Source organism: Apteryx mantelli, unplaced genomic scaffold (assembly GCF_036417845.1).
Source record: "Apteryx mantelli isolate bAptMan1 unplaced genomic scaffold, bAptMan1.hap1 HAP1_SCAFFOLD_20, whole genome shotgun sequence".
Taxonomy (NCBI): Eukaryota; Metazoa; Chordata; class Aves; order Apterygiformes; family Apterygidae; genus Apteryx; species Apteryx mantelli.
Genome location: NW_027118553.1, coordinates 5038957 through 5047453, shown reverse-complemented (window position 1 = coordinate 5047453; position 8497 = coordinate 5038957).

The following is an 8497-nucleotide window of genomic DNA, read 5'->3' as shown; positions in this document are numbered from 1 at the left end:
TTTCAGTGTTTGGCACCATCTGGAAATGTTCCTGAAGGATTAGTCAGCAAGTTTTGGAAAATAACTGGGGTGACGGGAGGTGTCTGCTTTCCAGAACATGAGGGGAAATCTCTCAGGTCTCTCCCTGGCTGCTCCATCTCTGTGGCAGTGACCTTCTGAGCCCCCAGATGACACGAGCTGAGGTCACAGTGGGATGTGCCACATCACAGGACAGTCTCTGCGGTGCTGTGGCGGTACCCTCACTTCTCTGCGAGGCCCAGGAGCTGCTGAGCATTGGTCACGTGCTCCCCAACACTGCTCTTCGGAGCCGCTCTATGGCAAGGATGGGGACGGGAGGCAGGGGGGCCATGCTGGGGCCCCTTGCTGATAGGCAGAGGAGAAGGGACACATTGGAGAGGTGTTCTGGGTGACGAGATGGAAAGACCATCCCTCCTTCTCCCTGGCTGGAGGAAATCCAAGGGCAAGGGGGCAAGTCAGATGGAGAATTGCTGGACTGAGACCATGAGCCTCCATCGCAGTTCCTTGTTCCCAACGCTCCTGCGGCTCTCCACCAAGGTAATGGCTTCAGGAGCGCCTTCCCAAGGTGTTGCACAGAGATGGTTAACTGCAAAAACTACTGTGGGTCCCGGGCTCTGGGGGTGGCAGGATGGGCTGGGGGCTGCCACAAGAGCCCTGCCTCAGGGTCCCATCTGGCTCAGGGGATAGTGTGGCAGCCAGGACTCCTGGATCCTGGTGATGGGGCTGCCCTAAGCCCCAAGGATCCTGTGGGACTGGATCCGTCCCCTTATGGAGAGTGGGGGGCAATCCATAGCCAGCTTTCCCTGGAAGTGGGTCCCCCTTTGGCATCTGGCTGTGGCACAAAAGGGGTCCTGTGTCCTGCAGCTGGGGTGTCCTGCAGCTCCCGTGGGACTCTCAAGAGCCTGCTGGAAATGCCCACATGGAAAATGAAACCTTCACCTTGCAAGAACCCCAAAGTGTCTGCTTCTTTGGGAGAACCTCTGTCCCTTCTCCCTGGATCCTTTTATGCTTCCAACTTGGCACAGCATGGTTTGGGGTCACAGATCTTGTCCTCAGATGGCCACAGACCCTGTCCTCAAGCAGATCGGGGTCAAACCTCTGCACCCAAAAGACAGCCTGTTTGGGAGAGCAGCTTGGAAACAGGTGGGGGTGCCATTGCCACCCCACAAGTCCCTGCTGACCCCAAGCATTTTCCTCTGAGCCGTGGGGGGCAGTGCTGCGGGCAGTCCAGCAGGGCCATCTCCCCCAGGCGCCTCCTGGACACACACCTCCTCTTCCCAGCACCGCAGGCCCACAGCTGCTCTGCCCCTGGCTGCCCCATGCCGCTGGGGCTCCTCAGCCCTCTGCAGCGATGCGCCAGGGCCCAGCCCGGCCCCGCAGAGACCAGCCCCTGCCTGGCCGCGGCCCAGCCCTGCCGGACGCAGCGTGAGGGCTGCCCAGCCCCAGGGCTACCATGGGCAGGGGGCCGGGGCCCCAGGGGCAACAGGGCCCTGCCCTGCCCTGCCCTGGGGGCAGCAGGATGCTGCCCGCGGGCTCCAGCGCCCATGGCCATGCCCAGGGCCCCCACGCCGGCGCCAGGGCTGGTACCAGCACAGGCCCCAGGGCTGCTCCCTCGCGCCCCCCACCGCCCCCGGGGAACAGGGCAGCTAGGAGCCCTGCGGGACCCCTGCAGCAGAGCCCAACCCCGGCGGGGGAGCAGCCGTGCCCCGGGACCCCGCACTGCCTGGGCACATGGGGCCACGCTGCCCCGAGTCCCCACGACACCTCGTGACACCTCGCGAAGCCGCCCACAAGATGGCGACCGACCACAGGGGCAGGGGGCAGAGCTGGGCGCCAGGGCAGGAGGCTGCAATGTTTCCATGGCAACGCCCGCAGTGCTGCATTCCTATTGGCCGGGAAGAGAAACATGGGCTGGATTTGAATGACGGCTCTCTCAGCCAATTGCAGTCCAGCATGGGGGAAACAGGAAGAGGTGGAAGTGGAGCTGGAGCAAAGCCGGAGCGAGAGAGTGGGTGAGAGCAGGTGTGAGTGGGGTTGGCGGGGTTGCAGGCGCCTCCAGCTGCCGGCGGGTGCCCTCCCGCCGGGGGCGGGGGCAGCGGTGCTGGCCCCAGGGCTGCTTTCCTGCAGGAGCTGCAGCAGGGGCTGGTGGGGCCGTGAGCAGGGGACAGAGCGACTGGGGATAGAGCAGGCAGCTGCCCTGCAGCCAGACGTGCCAGCCTGCCCCAAGCAGCTGGGCCGGGGCGGCTGGTGGGGTTGGGGGCAGGAAGCTTTGCCCCTGCCGGGGGTCGGAGACCCATGTTAAAGCATTTCCCTGAGCTGCTGCTGCCACCGCAGCCCCCAGGTGCTGCTCTGAGCTGCGTTTGGGAGCTGCTGGGCAAAGTGTGAGCAGGCTGCTGGTGTCCTTGCGAGGTGCCCTTCCCAATGGTCTCTTTTGTTGTGAAAACGGCATTTCCGAGTGGCTCTGAGAGAGGCTGTCCCCGCATGTCACGCCGTGCCTTAGCCGTTGTTTTTGCTCCCTGCCTCTTGCTTTGCCCCAAGACCTGTGACCCTGGCAGCAGCCTTGGGGGGTGTTTCCAGAGCAGCTCTGTAAGTGGGAGCTGTTTTGCTTGTGAAGGGCCTTGAAAGTGGCTGAACGGCCAGTGCTCCCAATTGCCGTTGTTCTTTCCGTGCTCGTAGGTCAGGGTGAAGAGTTGCTGACTTGTGGCTCTGCTGGTTTCACCAGCTGAGATGCCCTGGCCTGAGTCCTTCCGCGTGTCTCCAGTTGTCAGGGCATAAAAGAGGAGAATGCTGATTGTCCTGGATGTGTGGAGGATTTGCTGGGTTTGTTCAGCATTGGGGAAGGAACCAGACTTCTGAGTTGTGGGAAGGTTTCTCCCTCTGCCTGGGACATGAGGCCCTGCTGTTTTCAGGTTCATAATTGCTCATCCCATGAAATCATCTTTTTCAAAACTGTTGCCAATAGTTACTTGCAGGCCTTTTTCCAGTTCCTAATTTTTGTGGTCTACGTGTAGAGACTACGTGGGCAAAAGCTAATCTGTTTTGGGGGCAGTAACTGGTCCATAATGGGTGTTTTGCTGCACTCTGAGCGTTGTGAAGCCACAAGGTGAATCAGGGAGGCTGCTCAGGAGCTGGCTGAGCCTTGGAGGAGGCAGGGGGAGCTGCAGGTGACCACAGCCGCATGGTCAGGGTGTGGGTAGTGAGGTCACTAGTGACTAAGAGAGCTATGCCACTAAATCACCTGTGTCAAAACAATTCTTTGCAAGGAGCTGACAGGCCAGCAGGAGGCACATGCCTCGGCTCTTGATTGTGAGGTCACTTCTGCCTGAGTACCTGCTAGGCCATCTGGAGGAAGAAGGCTTGGCTGTTGATTGTGAGGTCACTTCTGAGTGCTAAACTGATTGGATAGCAGCAGAGATGTGGCTGGAAAGGTTCTTGTGAGGTCATTTCTCCCTGTGCAGTTGGTAGGGCAGTAGCAGGTACGTGGTTGGGATATGAGCTTTTGTGATCAGTTGTGCCTGAGCAGCTGATAGGTCAGCATTTGGCGCATGGCAGGGGAAGTTGTAGTGAGATAACTTCTGTCTCCGAGGTTTATAGGCCAGTGCCAGAGACATGGCTGTGAAGGTGACTGTGAGGTCATGTCTTTCTGAGTCCCTGAGAGGCCAGCAGCAGGCAGCTAGGCGTGGATGTTGCTTGTGAGGTCTCTTTTGTCAGAGTCCCTGATAGGCCAGCAGTAGTTGGTGGCTGGGGAAGTTCTTTGGAGGAAACTTCTGTCTCTGAAGTCCATAGGCCATCAGCAGGCATGTGGTGGTGGTATGCATTTGTGAGGTCACCTCTGTGTGAGCAGCTGACAGGTCCGGAGAAGACCCATGGCTTGGATGGTGGTGGTGAGGTCACTTCTGGGTTTGTTGCGTGTGCTCAGAGGAGGGATTGAGCCCTGCAGAGCTCTACAGCAATACAGAAATGCAACTCATTAATCAAGCAGAAGTAGATGTTCCCCATCATCTGACACACATTTTATTCCACTCCATCATCATGAGTTACCACTGCTACATTTCAAATGGGGATGGTGTTCTGTGGTCAACATGGACATGGAGTTTGACACTCCACTTGTTGCTAAATAGAAGCTTGCAGCCTCCTCCCAGTCAGCTAGGAGTCCAGCTAGACTTTTGAGGCTGCTAAATGAATCTAGTGGTGGTGTGAGCAGTGGTGTTAGTAATCTCTCATTGCTAGGGTGTGTGTGCTTTAGAAATCCCCCTGCCAGAACAGCAGGGAGCTTGTGAGATTTTCCTGCCAGGTCTGAATGCTGTCTCTGTCTTTGAGGTGTCCACCTGCTTTTATTACATATTTGGAACTGTAACATGTTCGAGTTCTCTGATTTTCTGTGTACATATGCAGTCATTGGAGAATGTGTGCAAAGGCTGTTGGAGGAGACAGGAGGAATGTCACCCCCCAAAAAGGTATCTGCCACATTTTCAGAGAGATTTCTTGTTCGGAGAAGTTGAGGCACAAGCAAGAGGCAAGAGCTGGCCTGATCAGCCCCTGTGAAAGCACTTGCTCTCTGTGTCCTGGAGGTGGGAAGGGAACAGGCCCAGGGCTGTGAGTGGCTGTTCAGAGGCAGTGCCTGTTGCAAGGTCTTGGAGGCCTAGAAAGGAATGGAAGGTCTGGAGAGTTGGGCTTTGTGTGCTGTGGGGCACTTGTGGGTGCCCTGTCTGCTGCCGTGTGTGGAGCTGTGGCCTGTGTGTCGCTGATGCAGAGGCGTGTGTTGGCTGCCAACCCTCTGTGAGGTGTAGGGCTAGTGGCATGTCACAGTGTTGGGTGCCCTGTGGTGGAGCCGGGTGGTGGCCTCAGTGTTTGCTGATCAGCATGGGAGGAGGTGGCTGGAGAGAGCAGTGGTCAGCTCCCAGAGCCCAGCCTGCCATCATGGTGTCCTTCTGGGAGAGCTGGGTGAGGACTGTTGGTGACCGTGTTGCCTCCTTGGAGCATCCTGGTGCGAGGCAGGGCTGCTCGCAGTTTGGTGGTTTCTGTCAGCTGAGGTTCAGGCTTGCAGTTTCTGAAGGTCTTGATGCTTCCTTGAGTCTTTGAGATTTTACTGACTCCCCTGGAGAAAGTCATCTTCTCCCTCCTTCAAGGCTTTCTGTTGCATCTGGACCCTCATTGCATCTTCCCATCCCAGACCCTAATCCATTCCGATCCCTCAGAGAGATGGGTAGTTAATGAAAGCAGTCAGAGCCATTTCTCCACTTTGTGCCTACGCATACCCTTGCAGGCAAGGGAGTTGCCACCTCACAAGAAGTCAGGCCTCTCAGGGTGATGGGTGGCTCTGAGACACTTGTCTTTGAGTGGTGGAGGTGGCATCTGCAAAGCCGCTGGTGCCTTTGGCAAGAGTCTGAGAATAGCAGATTCCTTGAGGCTGCAATGGGGGAGACGTGGAGGTAAGGATGCAACGTCCTGCTCAAGGCAGGTCCCAATAGAGGAGGTATCTTGGGGCCTTTTCCAGTGAAGTTTTCATCAGGTTCTCGCCAGTACAGCTCAGTATAGAGGGGAGACATTTGCCCCTGCCTGTTGCGACTCTGTAAGGCCAGCAGAACTGACAGTAACACTCTGATTCTTTCTTTCTTTCCTTCTAGGTAGCTCCACTCCTGGAGGTTCCCAGTGCAGTCCTAGAGCCCCTGAGGGTGGAGGCAGGATGCCATGGTGTGTCCCTGTGCCTGCCAACATCTTTGCCAACATGGTGAGCCCTCTGTGAAAGCAGCTGCAAGTGACTGAGAAGAGGCTACGTATGGATGCGAAGGCTTCCATAAATGGGCCTGGCTTCCCTGGGTGACTTGGGGTGTGGGTTCACCTCCTGGTACCTCTGCTGTGCTGCAAATTTTGCCTCCCACAACTGCTGTTACTGCCAGCCCACTCAGCAAATGCTGTTGTACCCCCTCCTTTTCCTAGAAGGTTGTGGTACCATACAGGTCGAGTCCAAGACCCTTATAATAAATGCCCACATGTCTTGAGTGCCTTTGTGTGAGTGCCCAAAAGCCTCCACAGACTGACCTGAGGAAGTCTCAGAGCTCTTGGGCTCCTGGCTCTGTGAGGGGTGAAGATGTGCCCAGGGCCAGGTTGCCCGTGGCACCCAGCCCTCAGCACTCTGTGAATGCAGCTGTGGAGCCCGGACTGCTGCTGCAGAGGCTGCGCAGCCAGGACAGCTGGCATTTCAGCAGACCTCCAGGCTGGGGCTGTCTCCTTGCTTGGGCCTCATGTCAAAGCCTCTGCACCCTTTTCCCTTCACCAGGGCCCCTTGTCCAAGAAAGTAAAGGAAAGGAACCAAGGCTAGTTTGGGCCTTCCGGACTCTCAAGTGTTTCTCCATTGTATCTGTAGCCTTTGTTTTACTAAACAAAATCCCCATTCCCCCCCATCCCAAGCTGGAGGTTCCTGAGGGGATGGAGGTGGAAAGGAGCAGCCTGCTGTGCCCAAAGAAAGCACGATCCTTCCCTCTGAAAAGAGCAGCATCGCCCAAGGAGCCAGCTCTGTGCCTGCCTGATCTTGTGCTGCTCATTTGCACAGGCCTTGTGAGCCTAGAGTGCCTTGGCCACCTTGTGGTGTCACCACAAGAGCTTCGCTGTGTGTCTGGGTTGAGGAGCCAAGGGAAGGCAGCGAGCAGAGCAGTGGCTGGGGACTGTGCAAGTGGTGAGTGTCCTGCATCCATGTCTTCTTGCTGGCACCTGGCTGTATCGAGCAGAAGAGGCAGCTCTGTGGGGCAGAGACAGTGTGTTTGTAGACTAGGTGGCAGAGCAGAGGTCTGGCGTCAGGTTGATGCCTGGTGCAGTGCTGAGTTGATGTGACAGTGTCAGCAACCCTTTGCAGCGCAGCTGCTCCCTCAGCTGATCCCTGTCCCTAGAAATGCACCAGAAATGGAAGTGGCATCCTGCTGTCATTGTGTAGGTGCTGCAGTGCAAAGGCTCCCAGCTCGGACTTGATGGTACTAAAGGAAAAGCAAGACCAATTGTTCCCTCTTGTGATTTGTGTGCAGGGTAACGGGGGGAGCTGTGGCATGACCTGGAGAGAGTCTTGCCAGGAGATGAAAGCCGTTTGCAGAAGATTGTTCTGTAGGGAGTGCTAACAGCGTAATCAGGGGACATGCAAGTGGCCCAGGTGAGCTTCTCCTCTCCTCTCACTTCAGCCTCAGCACCTGACAGACCAGCTCGATGCATATTACTGATGTTTGTGTTTGTGAAGTCATTCGGTCTCAGTATCTGCTAGGCCACCAGCAGACACATTGCTTCTTTTTGTAGAGGTGCAGGAGCACCTGGTAGAGCAGCAGTATGGAGATTAGTGCTGTTTGTGCTTCTGGAGATGGTGTGCCTCAGTCCGTGCTAGGCAAGGAGCAAGCACGTGGCTTCAATGCAGACTGTGAGGTCACTTTTCTTTCAGTATTGAGAGGCCAGTGGTGGGCACATGGCTGCTGTTTTCGCTTGTGAGGTCATTCTTGCCTTCCTATATAATAGGCCAGCAGATGGCACATGGCTTTGATGAAGCCTGTGAAGTCACCACTTCCTCTGAATGCGACAGGCAAACAGCAAGCAACTTCCTTTGATACACACTGTTAGGCCAGTTCTGAATCTATAAATGACAGGCAAAAAGGAAACTCAGTGCCTGATAGGCCAGTGCTAGGCCCATGGCTGCTGTTTGTGGTTGTGAGGTCACTTGTGGCTCAGTGCCTGATAGGCCAGTGCTAGGCCCATGGCTGCTGTTTGTGGTTGTGAGGTCAGTTGTGTCTCAGTGGCTGATAGGCCAGTGCTAGGCCCATGGCTGCTGTTTGTGGCTCTGAGGTCACTTGTGTCTCAATGCCTGATAGGCCATTGCTAGGCCCATGGCTGCTGTTTGTGGCTCTGAGGTCACTTGTGTCTCAATGCCTGATAGGCCAGTGCTAGGTGCCTTTGTGATATGTGCTAATTTGTTGCATCAAATTGAGAAACAGCCTTGGGAACATCTTGTATTGTGGTATGTACTAACTTGTTACATCAGCGAGAAACAGCCTTGCGAACATCTGTGGGAACATCCTACAGCCTGTGGTGGGGGGCATGTACTCCGCCTGAGAAAATTGAGCTGAGCTAGCGAAGCGGCAATGTTAGTTTAGATAGCCTAATATGGCGCACAATGAAGAGGAAGACTGCAGCCTTCATCCCCACGACCACCAGAGGGCTGAAGAAGACCCCCTAGCAACAGCCGGCGCAACCGCAGAAGTTACAGGAGGTGCCCCGTATACCCGGAACTGGAATCGCATATAAGGAGACTGTGAGGGGGGGGGTTGCACGCGCCGTTGGTGGAGCAGGAGACTCCCCGGCCACCCAGCGCTGTTTTGCTTACTTGTGACTTGCTCAATTATTCTATTAAATTGGGATTTATGCAACCCGGCCCGAGTGGTTGTCAATTTGTCACGTTTACCTATAACACCCGCAGCCTGCGCGTAATTTCCCGCAAGCCCCCGCC